The 17,814-nt window shown below is 30.8% G+C and overlaps 1 protein-coding gene across 1 annotated transcript in view; it reads right to left on the bottom strand.

Annotated features, from left to right (window-relative positions):
- LOC145279849 (uncharacterized) overlaps nucleotides 1-17,814 on the bottom strand; it is a 67,343-nt gene that overhangs the window by 6,252 nt on the left and 43,277 nt on the right. The window lies entirely within an intron of this gene.

The raw sequence follows: 17,814 nt of genomic DNA, 5'->3' as shown, positions 1-17,814 counted from the left end.
TTAAGACTTTTAGGAGAGAGAGGAAAAAATAATGAAAGAAAAATATCAAGGCATACTGCAGAAGTAAAAGAGAACGATAAATGATAAATAGTGAATTTCATCCCAATCTTGGAGATTAGATCATCTAATAGAAAAAAAAAAGAAAAAAATCTTACATTTTTACTACTTCCAGTCTATTTCTCACTTAAATATCTTCCCTAACTTAAATGATTTCACTCTTACATTTTTTTCTGCTCATGTGGATTTGAACTTAGCACACCCACCACCTTCCTTCAAAAGTACTCAATTGTACTCCTGTCAGCAGAAAAACCACTGCAACAAATTAACATTGTCTACTTTCAGATATAAACAATGTTATACAAACTTATTTACTACAAAAACAACAAAAAAAAAAAAAGAAAAGAAAAAGAGTTTAAAATGAGAAATCATTGCCTCCAACAAACTACAAATCCTCCATCAATTTTGATTGTAATCTCACTGTAATTATAACTCTCTGGCAACAAGTTCAAATTCTAATTTCATACCCCATTACACTATCATTAGAAGTGCACACAAAAACAAAACAGAAAAAACAATGAGCAAATTATCCATTAGCTGAGATCAGGCTTGTCACACATAAAAAGTTCAAATTGAAAAATCAGCTCAATTTGAATCCAATGATCTTTGATATTTTTTATCTTCATTCTTAAAAAGAACGAAGAGCAAATACTTGCAAGATGCATCCATTCAATCTTATTGTTTAGCAATCTTATTCCAGAGTTAACTGACTAATGAAAATGATATTTCAAACTTTAGCATGATAGACAAACAAAAATGCTATCTAAAACTTAAGCATGATAGATGGAAGAAAATGAAATTTCAAACTTAAGCATGACAGACCAACGAAAATGTTATTTAAAATCTATGCATCACAGACAGAAACTCTTGCAAATATGCTTGGGTATATCTAAAATAAGATATGTTCATTCAATCTGACGATTTAATGATGAAAACTATTTCAAACATAACTTACTGACCGACAGATAATACAGGCAAGAACATTTATACCTACAAACACTAGTGTTTCATGTTTATGCAATCATCAGTGCAGGAAGTGCCAATTGCTGTTGGTTAGGAGATTTGAACCCAGTCAACAAAGCCAACCTTGACTTTGTTGACTAGTGTTTTAACTCTCGACTATTTGAAATTAACCTTTAAATAAAAGTGAATTTAGATACTTATGAACCCATGTAAGTGGGATATCATAATCTATAGCCATGAAAGTATTCAACAAACAGGAAATTTGGAATTATGGCATGTATACTAATTGATTGCTTTTTATTAATTTACTAAATAGGGCTCAATTTTAATCTCTTAAACAGACTTTATAACTATATTTTTCAATAAATATTTTTTTTTATATACTTCAGACACAAAAGCTTTATGCTTAAACAATCATTAGTGCAGGAAGTTACTATGTTATCTATGTATTAAATATTTATTTTTGATACTATGTTATCTATATATTAAATATATATTTTTTATATTATGTTATCTATATATTAAATATTTATTTTTATACTATGTTATCTATATATTAAATATTTATTTTTTATATTATATTATCTATATATTAAATATTTATTTTTTATACTATGTTATCTATATATTAAATATTTATTTTTTATACTATGTTATCTATATATTAAATATATATTTTTTATATTATGTTATCTATATATTAAATATTTATTTTTTATACTATGTTATCTATATATTAAATATTTATTTTTTATACTATGTTATCTATCTATTAAATATTTATTTTTTATACTATGTTATCTATATATTAAATATTTATTTTTTATACTATGTTATCTATATATTAAATATTTATTTTTTATATTATGTTATCTATATATTAAATATTTATTTTTATACTATGTTATCTATATATTAAATATTTATTTTTTATACTATGTTATCTATATATTAAATATTTATTTTTTATACTATGTTATCTATATATTAAATATTTATTTTTTTATACTATGTTATCTATATATTAAATATTTATTTTTTATACTATGTTATCTATATATTAAATATTTATTTTTATACTATGTTATCTATATATTAAATATTTATTTTTTATACTATGTTATCTATATATTAAATATTTATTTTTTATACTATGTTATCTATATATTAAATATTTATTTTTTATACTATGTTATCTATATATTGAATATTTATTTTTTATACTATGTTATCTATATATTAAATATTTATTTTTTTATACTATGTTATCTATATATTAAATATTTATTTTTTATACTATGTTATCTATATATTAAATATTTATTTTTATACTATGTTATCTATATATTAAATATTTATTTTTTATACTGTTATCTATATATTAAATATAGATTTTTATACTGTGTTATCTATATATTAAATATTTATCTTTTATACTATGTTATCTATATATTAAATATATATTTTTTATACTATGTTATCTATATATTAAATATTTATTTTTTATACTGTTATCTATATATTAAATATTTATTTTTTATACTGTGTTATCTATATATTAAATATTTATTTTTTTATATATAAGCTATCTTAAAAACTCGAGAATATACGCACACATATTTCCACATGTGGAAATATACTTTATTTGCTTATTATATATACCAATCCTTATTTTAGAAGCTCAATGTAATCACAGAGCAATATAATGGATGAATGACAACAGTCTATATTCCAAAGTTCATTATGCTGACCCTCTTACAATTTATTCTTTTAATTCAGTTGACATTTACAATTCTTGACAGTATCTGTTTCATAGCACAAAATCAATCACTTAATTATTATATCAACCAGTGAATCTATTTTGCCCTTAACTCATCAGAAGAAATAGCAACAATCAATCCATCAAAAGAAAAATAAAGCGCGTTTTGACACGATTAAAAATTCAAAAATTGGAAGAGAAGCTGTAAATACCTTATATGTTTACATTACACGGAGTTTTTAAGATAGCTGCATAAGATCTTCCTTCATCAGATTTGATATAATTTTTTTTTTTTTTGGGGGGGGGGGATCCTATGGCTATCACATTTTAGCAAGTGTTTCTAAGTCTTTTGGATTTTCATCCTCCTGTTTTAGTTAAAAATAGCTTCGTAGCTTAGTGGGGGATGCTCTTTTCTCTTCCCTGCAACTCTCTCCCACAGGAGAGACGTTGCGAGCCTGTCTTTGTTTTATTGTTACTTCCATGGCAAGTGCTCGTCTGAGCTCTAATCTCCCCCCCCCTCGCCAATCTTTCATGAAAAACACCCGTCTAGCTGAAACCACTGCCAAAAATTTTCCCCATTCTTTATCTGTGCCAAAACCAACATAGATTCCATGAACAAAGCTTCTTTCTTAGAAGTGCACGCCTGTGGAACACTGTTCCGTTTGCCTGTTTCCCACCTGACTGCAACCCGAATGTCCAACATAAACAAATTTCTGATGAACCGCCCCCTTAAGTAAGACACTTTATCAAATCTCCAATACTAACGTACTGTACACGCAATAACCCGAGTGCCTTCCAGGCCTTGATAAGTGGTGACCACCTTGTAAAAAAAAAATAAAAAATAAAAAAAAAATAAATTTATTTCTGTCAATTTTTAATGATATTTGTTTTTCTCTGATGAGTTGCCTAGTGGCACAGTGGACCATATTTCCTATCACCACAATGAAACATGGAAAGCAGACATTCAACTATAAGTAAAATGGTTTTTAAAAAATACATAAAACAAAATAAAAAAAAAGAAACAATAATGTTTTTTTTTGGTTATTGAGATATATATATATATATATATATATATATATATATATATATATACCCCTCCCCCCAATGAGAGTATGAAGTAGCAGGGGAAAAATATACTCTCTCTCTCTCTCATATATAAATAAAATCTATTTCTTGGCTAAAAATAATGACTTTCTTCAATTCGGAGCTGTGGAACAAATTTGATTTGGTTTTTAGCTAGTAAAAATAGCTGCTAAGAAATCAAAATTGATAAAAATGTTATTTTGCAGGCATAAGTTGACTTAAAGTGCTCTTCTATGCATGCACAAATATACATTTCTATGCTAATGTGGATTCATTTTTAACTATTTTTCATCCAATCTGACGATAACTCAAATGATAACAACTAAGGCTGATGGAACGCAAATCATTTTTTTTTTTTTTTTTTTTAACTTTTGAAATATATTGGGTACAATATAATCGATAGAGAATTGACTATAATAATAAATAAAAATCTGCATAAATTAAAGTATATTTAAACATGTTTTACCTTCAGACCATGCTGGGTGGTCACTACAATATATTGAGTACAATATAATAATCAATAAAGAATTGGCTCTATAATGATAACTATGAAATCTGCATAAATTAAAGTATAATATTTAAGTGTATTTTATGACCAGACAATGCTGGGCAGTCTGCTAGTTCGATATATCTATAAAAATGAACGTGTTTGTGTATCTGTGTGTTTGTCTGTGTGTGTACATTTCCCTACCAAATAACTGTCAATTTTAAGTCTACAGACTCGAAATTTGATATACAGGGTACTGAGATTTGGGAAAATCGATGTGATCGGTTTTCGACCAGAAATTTGGCCTTTGAGAACTCTACCAAACTCCTCCGACAATTTTGGGTCTAAACACTTGAAATTTTAGATATAGGTTCCTTGGACATAGATCTAATTTAACTTGATTTGAGCCCAAAGCAATAAATTTTAAAGGGTCATAATAGGGGTCAAAGTTAAAAAAAATTGACCGCTTTTTTTTTTTTGCTCAACATACACCTCCAAATACCCGGGCAACGCCAGGCACCCATGCTAGTATATATATATATATATATATATATATATATATATATATATATAATATATAAAAGGCTATATGTCTGTCTGTCTCCATATTTTCAAACTACCTCCTCCGAAAATAAAAGTCGCAGAGCAGCACTAGGGGCCTCAAATGATTGGATTTTTTATGAACTGTTCTTTTATGGATCTTTAGCCGGTTAAAATATTTTTTGAGGAGTAAAAAATTGGTCAATAAAAAAAAATATCGTTATGCATTTTATACATTCATCATAGTTTATTTTTAATTTTTAATCAGTTCATATATGTGCCATGTTGGTGCAAAGGTAACGTCACCAGTTTTGAATGCTACAGTTTCGGTTCTAGCTAATGGCATCCAAATACGTTTTTTTTTTTACTTTTGAAATCATGACTATAATAATATATATACAAAATCTGGACTAATTAAAATATCATTTAAGCGTATTTTACACCTGGGCAAAGTCGGACCCCACTCACTAGTGTGTGTGTGTGTGTGTATATATATATATATATATATATATATATATATATACATACATATACACACACACACAGATCCCATTAGATCACAATGTTAAACCTGGATAGTACTGAATAAATGAACATTTGGGAATATCAGATGCTGTATATGGAAGGGTTTTCTGCTTATCTTGGCATTATTTCCAGTTATTCTAGACTTTTTGTCGTCACTGGATTCAAGCAATGTTTGTTCAGGATTGCACAACTCTTAAAGTCCATAGACAAATGATTATCTTGTAAGGTTAATTTAATTTAATAAATGAAGATATTTATATTATTTATGTGCTTTAAATTGTTTTCTTTGTAGAGGTTGTTTTCACTGTAAAAAAATATCCTTAAGCTTTTTTTATCTCTTTCTTATGTTGGGATTATGTGACACAAGGGTTGGAAAATCGCATTTGAAAAGTCAGTGCTCTAAAGGAAGAGCACTCTGGCCTGCATAAAATATCTGGGTAGCTCTATTAGATTTCTCTGGTAAGGACGCCTCAGATAATTACCAAAGGGAAAAGGCAAAGCCTTGGAGGGTGGACCTCTTAGAACTACACAAGACCAAAGACACAACTCAGTCAACAGAGAACAAGCTATCTCAACTATGGCCAAGAGTCTGTTACGGAGAAACCCCCACCTCCTTGGATGTTGGCTAAAAGCTCCTGAAAAAGACTGTAGAACACAACAGCCAAAGAATTGTAAAACTCACAAGTCAAGGTGAGGATAACAGTTTGAAACATGCAAATAATGTCATTTTTTTGTTTGTATTAGCACTAACTTGTTGACCAGGTGAATAAATAATCTCTATTTACTTTCCTCCTCGTGATGGAGTTAAACACAAGGTCAGTTTTTAATGTGTGGAAAATCTGGATCCCCAAAAAGTGACACACTGAATTGAGACAAAAATAATTGCCTCAGTCAAGAAGGATTTTTTCCGTCTTCAGATGAAGTGTAGTATCAGGACATACTACACTTTGAATTATTTATTATAAGGTAAAAAAAAATTTACAGTGTAACAGACTAGGCACAAGGTCATCAAAAGTGTGGGGAAATGAGGAATGTTGGTCAACCTTGGTAAAATATAAAACTGTTTATCTTACTCTTAACTAGAATCATCTCAATCACCACAATACCACATTTACTCTAAGAGCTATCCTACTTAAAATTCCCAACAAATTTGGGGATATCTTATTTTTTTTACACAAAACCGAAAGATTAATCGTTATATTTTATGTTTTAGTGACATATAGCCTAGTACTTATCTCCATCCCACTGTGGAGGATGTGACATATAAGTGGGAAGGTAGGGACTGAAAGGCCAGTGCACAAGAGAAAGTGCATTCGGGTTTAAAAATGTCTGAGCAGCTTTGTTAGCATTCGTCAATTGAAACATCTCAGATGATTAGCAATAAATTAACCTCTTCTCAAAGAGAGAAGGTAAAGTTTGGGAGGGATCTCCTAGAACTGCACAAACCCATACCTCAACCCAAAAGAAACAAGGTTAACATGACCCAGATTATATCAGGCTGAGTGTCAATGATGTATCCTTGACTGATATTGCATTTCATGTGCAAAGTTGCGTCTGTACAAAGGCTTCTTTAATTCATATATTTAGATCTATTTTTTACATATAAAATAAATACAGCAGGAACTTACGGAATAGATTGTTCAAAATATCTGATTTAGTACTTAAAGCTGTAGCCCTACACTCTTTGCTAATTAAAAAAAAACACCTACTTTTTTTATGTAACAAAAAAATTTTTTAGACTTTAGAGTGAGAGATTACTTTAGCATCTAAATTTAACACCCACTTCTGGCCCAACTGTGAATAATGATTATTAATTTCCAAACCAGAGTATTTTTATAGACCTATCCTTAGTAGACGGAGTTTGTGAAGCAAGGGTAGCCTTCCTGTACTCTATGGTCAGTTTCATGATTAATGCTCCAATCTAGAGTTCTCTCCCGTAAAACATTCACAGCAAGAACTAACTAAAACCACTGCAAAAGAACTTTCCTTTGTGCAACTAAAATAAAATAAAACTTCCCTGAACAGAATTGCTTTCTAAGAACTTCCAATTTAAGCAGTACATATTCATTTTGTGGTATTCTTTGTTAATATCCAGCCCGACTGATTAAATAAATTGCTTGTTTAGTAATATCACTGCAAACAATAGCATTAATATAAAAAAACAGCACAATATAAAACATTATATATTTGAAAATGGACGAAGAATGTTCAATAAATGGTATTCTCTACAAAATTTCATAAAGAAAATATCAAATGAAAAGATTCCATGTTTAATTTTTCCTGTTCTATTTACTTTATTCATTGCTGATTACATCATTCCTACACACACACACAAGCATGGAGACCCAACATTGCTCGGGAATGAATGAAAATCACTACTATCTACTTTTTTCACTATGCTCCTAACACCATATTACTTTCTCTGTTTTTACTGACTCCCCAACCACTACCATTTTGCCCCCTCCCTAATGTAGTCAGAAAAAGATGAAATGTTGGAAAACTCTTTGAATTAGTGTCTTACACATATGGTTTAAATTTAATTAAAATCGGATATACATATTTGAAGTTTTTAAGGGGGTTCTATCCCCATCGGTCACTTAGAAGTGGAGAGGGATGTAGATATTTGGCTTAGAGATTTGGGACTACTTATATCGTCTTATTTGGAGAATTTTATACATTTATGATATAAATGTAATCAAAATAAGATAACTGAAGTTTTAGAGGAAGTGTGCCCCCCCCCTCCTCCCCGTAGGCTCACTTAGGTTATAAAGGTACTTGAAGATTCAAACCACTTCTATTGTCTTTTCCCCAAAATTTTATACAAATGATTTAAATTTCATAAGATATATTTAAAGTGATGCTCTCATGGACCTATTAAGGGTGCACTAAGAGATGCAGGAACACTGTCTTCCCTGATAAATTTTATATAATACACATTTAGATTTCATATATATTCTGTAACATTTCTTTTATAGGGAACACACACAAACATCAGGTTTTATATATATACTAGCTGTACATAATCGGCATTGCCAGGTAAAAAAAATATTGCAGGGCGGAGGATTTAGTCAGATACTATTTAAGATACACCAAATATCCTAAAACAGTGAAGTGTGAAAAAAAAAAACAGGTGCGCGTTTTTGATTGACGTGACGGCAATAGCTATTCAGCAGTTATCATTTTGTGCGGGACAGTTTTTAATGAGGTCAATAAATCGGTTTGTTTGTTTTTAAAAACCCGCTCCCTCGTCTCAAAATGAAAGCTACCGTCTGATATGACGAAGTCGACATTGACCAAACGTTAGACCACTGGCTCTGGGCCTGTGATTTGAGTCGAGTTTCGCTTTTTGTTTATACCGAAAACCGAATGTAACGCGTACCGATGCGGGAAATGTCGAATAATTAACGTTTGAAAGTCATTAAAATTAAATAGACAGGCAAGCTCCGTGGTTAACTGAGATATTACAATTTATAGATGATATAAAAAGTTTTAAGAAGTTGCGAAGCGAGCGAGCGCTTTTCTGAAAGAAGCCTTTTGTGGATATTGAGGAAAAGCGTACAGACATACATACATTTTCGCTTTTATATATATATATATATATATATATATATATATATATAGAATAATTAACAATTCTATTACTGATTTCCATGAAAAATTTAGAGCTAATTATTAAAACAAATTTTCTTTAATGTAATATGCAAATCAGATAACCTCTTGAATGTTGACTACTTTTAAATAAATAGAAATCATGCGGAAATAAAAGTATATGCAACTCTGAACATCTGTGAAACCGTATACCTTCTGTATATAGTAACCAAATTGTTAACAAATAAACAGATAGAACTATGACTTTATTATGATATATATATATATATTTAGCAAAAAATGGTAATTAGTAAAAACCTGAAGAGTGTTCAATACTATTTCAGAGCATATATATATATATATATATATATATATATATTTATTACCATTTTATCTGCGTAGTTACACATATTTTTATTACTAAATCGTATCAACGATCCGACAATTTTGTCAGACTTTACAGTAAAGTCTGATGAAATTGTCAGATCGTTGATACGATTTCATAATCAAAATATTTGTAACTAAGCAGATAAAACGGTAATAAATAAATATATATATATACACACACACACACACACACACATACATACATACATACATCCACATTTTTAGAGATAGATAATAAGGTTGGTTTTGTTTTTATAATCTCTGTATTAATAACAAATTTTAGAGACAAGATATAGTGGGTGCAATATTGTTTCTTGTCTATATGTAACTTTATTGTTTTTATTTACTATAAAGCAAACATTGCCCCACTGCGCTTGTTATACAAATGCTTATATGCAATGTGCTCCAATGAACTCAATGCAATTGTATCACTTCAATGTAAATACACATCAATCAACAGTAAAAATCGCACCTTTTTACTGGAAAATTCTCCACATTGCCAGAACACTTTCTATTCTAATAGCTTCTTTCTTTGAACTACCTGCCCCTGGAATTTCCTCTCTCTTCCATTTTCCCAACCATGCTGAAATTTAAATGTTAACTAATATCTTGCAGCACAACTCCCCTATAAATTTGGCTCATAATTACAGTGATTCCTTATGTCTCGATGGCAATATGTCTTGTTTAGACCTTAAAGAATGTTGACTCATTAATAAAAAAAAAAAAAAATGCTGGAGATCCATTTCCTAGATCAGTGATTCTCAACATTTTTTCATCCATGGACCCTTTTTCCTTCGACCCCTTCATAACTATTGCTATAAAACATTACACACACACACACACACAGATGGTAACACAATTATTACATTTCATAATATCTTTATATTCATTTTTAGAAAATTTTCAAAAAGTAAAACATTTAGAAACAGAGTGCATTAAAATAACTTGAACAATTAAAAAACAAAAAAAAAACTATACAAGTCATTCCTTATTATCATTAACAAAAACCATTCTGAGTCGATTTTCATCAGACCACCAATATATCATTATAGGCCCCCGGATTGTTATGTTTTGTTTGTGGACACTTGGAAGTATTTCCTAGACCCCTAGGGTTCATGTAGACCCTGGTTGAGAATCCATACCCTAGATGAAATAACAATAGTATTATCATTGGAAAATGCGACTTTTTTAAACAAGACGGCTGCCAAAGATGAAAGAGTGATTTTCAAACCAAAACATATTATGGCCTTACTCATCTAAAGTGTTGCCCTGAATCTCATAGAAAATGCCAGGAACTATGTGGTTAATCTAGTCAGAGAATGCCAGCATGAAATTAAAAATAACAATACGCTCTGGCTAATGCTCTAAGCTGAATGGCATCAAATTCTAAAGGCATACACTGATAAATTGTTTGGGTTTATTTAAGCGAATTAATGTTTTTAAAGCCTATCTATATAATAATAGGTTAAAGCAATTTCATTATCATGCATACATTACCGCCATCTACCCCTTAAAAAAAAAAAAAAAAAAAAAAAAATCAAATATAAAATACAAAACAAGTCATTTTTGAAATTTGAAACAAACTAAAATACACTTTCTTGGCCTTTGAGCTATGATCAATGTGCAGCATCTGTTCTGTTATAATACAGTACAATAATATAATAATACAATGAAAATGTCGCAATCACCTACATAGGGTGGAGATAGATTCCCATAATGAGATATATTCTGACACTACATTAACCACAGTACTTAGATAAGTATGTTTCAGTTCGAACAAAAATGGTACAATAATATAATTGTTATGGGATAAGCTGATATACCTATTTCAGGAATAATGGACTTATCCAGAGACTATAAATATAGTTACATTTAACACATTATTGAGTAGCGATTTGTGGCAGTTATGGCTCCAGAATCATGACGTGTACTTCTATAACATTTGCGAATACACTTTGTTAACTATACCACTGTGTTTGTCTTGATTATTACTGGTCTGCAAGGATTCAAAATTTATATTTGCTTTTCTGTTCAATATATTTTGTTTCTACTAAATACAAAATTGTGTGTTTTTTCAAACCCTTAACGGTCCACAATAATATTAAGAGAAAAAAGACAGTATATCACACTAGAACAGAATTTAGCATTATAAATAAATAAATAAATAAATAAGGTGCAAAAATGCCTGAAAATATGCAGATTTGTGTTTAATATAATTGCATACTTGGACTGGTAATTGACATAATGGTTAGATTTGTTCGATAATGAGCCAAGAGTCAAGTCATACCAAAAAATTTTTTTAAACTGGTACTCGATACCCCTTTGATAACCACTTAACATTATAAGATAAGGATCAAGGGTAAATGGAGCAATCTCGGGAAAGGAATGTCACCTTACCCTACACTATGTATCAATAGAGATGAAGATTTTTTTAAATTTAATTAATGATGTGAATAGCCAATGGCAAAAGAAGCTGAAACCAAGATGAATTTCTCAACCTGGGGCCTATGGTTCTTGTGTGTGTGTGTGTGGATAGAGGACGGCACAAAAAAAAAAAAAAAAAAGTTCTCTTCAAAACAATTCCAATTAGTTTCAATTAAGAAACTCAAAATTCGAAGAAAGACACAAAGTGTATATGTGGGGGTATGGAACAGGAAGTCATTCTTTTATGGAACAAAAGTCGCCTAGCTCACTACACTTATGGCCTTCATAGCAAAATTAAGATTTTCATTTTTCAGAGAAAACTGTCAGAAGAGGAAAAAACTTTTTTATATTTACAAAAAAAAAAAAAAAAAACAACAAAGAAAAAAACACCTCATGTTCATGAGACTAGCAATTTGAACAGAAATCTGTTTTTTCTGGATAAAAAAAAAAAAAAAGAGATGGGGGGGGGGGTCATATCCCTATTTTTATTCTTTTTAGGAGTCACATATTATTGAATAATGATGAATATTATGAGAGAATCAAACCTCTCCATATACCATCCATGTTTTCATAAAAGAATGGCTTCCTGTCTCTTTCCCTTCATATGTGCACTCAGATTCATTCTCTTAATTTTGACTTTCTTAGTTGAAACTAATTGGAGGTCTGTCTTCTCACCACACACACAGGTGGCCATTACTTTTCAAAGTTGGACATTCATCTCAATTTCACTTTTTTTTTTTGCCATTGGTTACTTACATCCCCGAGATATTTTTTTCTTACTAATGAGTAGGGCTATGACAACAGCATATTCTTTTCATTGTTTTGACTCTTGAGTATACATCTGACACAGTTAGACACAGTTAATCAATCGAGAACCACATCACACTATATAAAAGCATATAAGATATCAACGGATACACACTCGAGAGTCAAAACAATGAAAAGAATATGCTGTTGTCCTAGCCCTACTAATGAGTCATCATTTATAAAGGCCAAAGGGCACTCGAGGATAACGTTTGATGAGATGTATATATTGACAGTTGAATGATGATGATGAATGCTATGAGAGGATGGAAAATCTCAGCATCTAAAATCTCCTGTATAAAAGAAACAATACTCCACATATCACAAAGAATTCAATTGGGTTATAGGCTATTTGTGGCAATATATGTATGCATGGTTTATGAGACAAACAAATAAGAAATGGTCACTTATAGATTTTGCATTAAAGATAGTATAATAGAATACTCTGAGTGGCATCTGCCCATATATGACAGCAGTACTCATATATATATATATATATATATATATATATATATATATATATATATAAGTGATAGGACGATTCCAATATTTTTCTTGATTCCGATACAATTACCAATTCCGCACTAAATTCCCGATTCCGATTCTTTATAAATCTCTAAATATGTAACTATAAAAGTTGTATTTTGTCCCGCTTACCGTAAAAACACATTTATGAGGAGGTGATCTCGGGATTTTAGTCTTACTGGAAGTTTAAATCAATAAATATTTATTATTTTATTATTGCTTCAAGCAGTGAAAGATGTTTCTTAAACCAAAATCAAATAAAAAAGATAATTTAAGAATTGGTTTTGGCATCGGAAAATAAACTCAAATTTTTCCGATTCTGATACCCCAAAAAGCTTCGATTTTTCTGATTCCAATTAATCATCCCAACACTAATATATATATATATATATATATATACACACACACACACACACACACACACACACACACACACACACACACACAAGCTGGACGCCTGGCATTGCCCAGTCATACAATACGCTTATACATGATATTTTAATTTATGCAGATTGCGTATGCATTATTATAAAATCAATCCTATATTGATTATTATATATTACAAGGGATAATTTACCCTGTGGACCAATTCACAAAATAAATTTTTTTAAATAATAATAACATCCTTCATTGAATTCTGCCTGTGTTTGTTTACAATATCACATCAGCTGATATTTGGGCTTAACGATGAATGCTCTGGAAAAGTCACTTCTGATTAATATTTAGTTTTAAAATATGCAAACGAAGAAATGATTTGTGGCAACTTTAAATGGTATCTCTTCTTTTATTGTAAATAATTATTGTAGATAAGAGAAAAATCCAGGTTGTTCTCGACGGTCGTACATCTAAACAATATGATATAAATGCGGGAGTGCCTCAGGGGTCTATCCTTGGACCTCTATTGTTCCTAATATTCATTAATGACCTCCCCGACAAAATTGCTTCTGAGATGGGTATATATGCTGATGACACTACACTATAACAGGCATGACAGGAAAACAAATAAACACATATCTAAAGAAATGACAAAAACACTAGAGGATGACCTCCAATCTGTAGTGGAATAGGGACAAAAATGGATGGTCATATTCAATGCTGCCAAGACTAAACTGGTTTCCTTCAATAATTACAAGAAACCTTCTCTGCCATCAATAACAATGGCCAGTGACTCTTTATCTGAGAGTACATCTGTCAAACTGCTTGGCCTAACATTCACAGGAAACATGAGTTGGAACAATTATATTGAAGGCATTGCGGGGGCCGCTGCGAGGAAGGTAGGCTCTCTCTACCGTGCTAGAAAACTACTAACACCCGAAAGTATCCTGTACCTCTATAGGGCCACCATTCGCCCATGTATGGAGTGTTGCTGTCACATTTGGGCTGGTGCATCTGCTACTAGTCTCTCGCTCCTAGACAAGGTTCAAAAGAGAGTCGCCAATCCGATAGGCCCTGAACTAAGCTTCAGCCTCTGTCCCATTGACGAAATGTTGCATCCCTCTGCCTGTTCTACAAATATTTTAATGATGAATGCTCTGCAGACACTTGTGCCCCCACGACGTAGACACCCTCGACAAACGCGACAGGCAGCTAAATCCCACCCCCACACAGTAGAGATGCCTAGATGTAAAAGATCCTTCTACTCCAGTAGTTTCTTCCTCAGAACTGCTAGACTCTGGAATTCCATTCCAGGTCCCTGCTTCCCCAACTGTACTGACATGCAGAAGTTCAAGTGTAACGTGAACCAACATCTTGCTGCCTAAATCTCAACATAGTACCCCCGACACCAAAGTGGCAACGTGCCTTGTTTGGGGTGAAAATGTAAAAAAAAAAAAAAAAAAAAAATCGAACTCATTAATAAGAAAAAATAAAATAAAATGGTGAGGTACACCAGTGCTTGAACACCAGATCATTCAATCTGTAGTCGAATGCTCTACAATTGAACTAAATCTCCAGATGTCAATAATTCTTTTTCTTAACTCATTGCTAAGATTTTATTATCTCCCTTGCTGGTGTAACAAAAAAAATACCCCTGTAAAAATTATTCTTTTTTATCTATAAGAAAAAAAAAAAAAAAAAATATTTTTAGGATTGGATTTTTTTCAATTTTTAATACTTATTAGATGAATTTTTGTACAAAACATATCTAAGAACACTGCCAGACATAAATTAACTGTGTGAAATTTGCAAAAGATAAGCGCAGCCATTTGAGAACCTATGAGGAAGGAACTCACACACACACACACACACACACACACACACACACACACACACACAAAGGTGACTTTTATATAATAGTCGAGAGAGAGAGATTTAGATTACTACACACATTTTGGATTTTAATTTGTTTGTGTCAACAGCATAATTCTAGATTTTTCTTATGGGACATTGTTTACTATTATGCTTTTGTATTGATAATACTTGATCTCTCCATATCTTTTCATCTGGTGTTTTAATCCTTGACTTTTAAGGTATCCTCTTTATTTCTTAAATTTTTCCCCCATTTTATAAACTCTTTGCACAAAAACCTTTTTTTTTTTTTTTTGCATTTATGACTAACGTTCATGTAATGCTGTTTCAATTAATGCCAGTACCAGTAAATTCATAGCTTCACTATAATATTCATTTGCTAATATCTTTCCTCTGATGAGAAGAACGCATTTCTTTGAAACTCTGCATAATTTCAATATTTTATTTGAGTATCCTGTCAAACAATAAATTAATGTAAAATATATTTTTACAGTCTTAAATTTTTATTCATTTACACACACACACACACACACACACACACACACACACACACACACACACACGGAGACCCAACATTGATGGAGATTGAATGAGGATCAGTGAATGTTCCACACTTCAAATTCTTTTTCAATGAAATCTATGAAATCACCCCCCCCTTTTTTTTTCAATCAAATCAATTGCTTGTCTGCTCTAGTCATGAAACCATTGCGGTGCACCAAGAGGAAGTTTCACGTCTTCCTGCAATTACTTAGTCTACAATATAATTATTAGATTAAACACAAATCTGCATATTTATAGGCATTTTTGCACCCCTTTTTTTTTTAATGCTAAATTCTATTCTAATGTGATATACTGTCTTTTTGCTCTTTTAATATTATTGTGGGACTGTTAAGGGTTTGAAAAAAAAAAAAGAAAAAAAAAATTTTGTATTAAGCAGAAACAAAATATATTGAACAGAAAAGCAAATAAATTATGAATTCTTGCCCCTAGTGTTGTAACCTTGCAGACCGGTATTATAGTCTACATTGCACTGTAGAGAATCTACTGTTGATTATATAAAATTATTTTTATATTATGGCTTCAATAAAAGCTATAAATGCAAAAGTCAAGTATCATGGTTTAATTGCGTTCTAAACAGAAGAATTCATTTCAAACATGTCCCTGTCTTATCAAAGAACCTACCATTGATTTCATAAGCTGGACCCTTCTGCTTGTGCAGTGATAAAACTTTTCAAATGGATTTGTAATGTTAGATTGTATAATGAGTGTAAACTTTGGTAAAAATTGGACTGTTCCTTCTTTGATCAGATTTTTTCAATTATCGATTTCCAATATTTATCAGGGGCATTCTGGTATAAAACCTATGTAAGAACACTCCCAGACACAAAGTACATTTTTGTGAAATTTCATAAAGAATTGACTCAACCATTTCAGAATTCATACGGAAACGAACTTACACAAACAAAATATCTTTCATATACAAGTGGGTATGGAATAAAGACCCCAATCGACTGAAAAAAAACAAAAAAAAAAAAAAACAAAAGAACAGATTTCTATTGACACAAGTTTAACCTTGATCTTTGCACACACACACACACACACACACACAATGGCCTCTGTAAACGAATATAAAATAACAGATGTGTTCGAATTTTTGAAGCTAAGATTTGTTTCATATAGAGTGCGTATATATATATATATATATATATATATATATATATATTTACAAAACTTTAATAAATCTATTAAAACCAAATACAAGTAAGTTTTTAATGTAAGGAACAAAATACATTTAAATAAATTGATGCTTTTTCTATTCAATGAAAATATCTATCCAGAGTGCTTTATTTTGTGGAGCTTGTTCCTCCCAAAATGGAACACAGTGGATTGGAATAGCAGGTTTTGCCTTAAAACTTGATCCATATTTATATATATGCAATTAAAAAAAAATGTATATTTCACATAACAAATCACCATTAGTAACAGATTAACAATGGCAGCCTTTTTGCTGTGGCCAGAATAAAATCTAAAAAAAAAAAAAAAAAGAAATCATTGATGTAACCAAATAAGTTGTGCCTGTCCTGACAGCTCAGTTGTTAAAAGCACTCGTTTTGTAAACCTGGGGTTGCATGGAGTCCGAGTGACATCAGCTTTCCTTTTAAACGTGAAAATCAAGTAGATAATTTGTACGCAGTACAATTAATAAAAGTAATAACATAATTTTGGCTTCAGACAGACATATATCAAATCTCTATTATTAATAGAAGTAATAGTATAGTTACCGCTTCAGACGGACAGATACCAAATCTCCATTAGTAATAGTACTGCTGTCATATCTGGGCAGGTGCTGCTCAGAACTCTTTCCTATCTTGAGAGAGTTCAAAATTGATTCCATTAGTAATATATATAACTACTTAATTTACTC

The sequence above is a fragment of the Euprymna scolopes genome, chromosome 7 (genome assembly GCF_053919585.1).
Source record: "Euprymna scolopes isolate OS-2025 chromosome 7, ASM5391958v1, whole genome shotgun sequence".
NCBI lineage: Eukaryota > Metazoa > Mollusca > Cephalopoda > Sepiida > Sepiolidae > Euprymna > Euprymna scolopes.
This window is presented reverse-complemented; position numbering and strand designations above follow the sequence as displayed.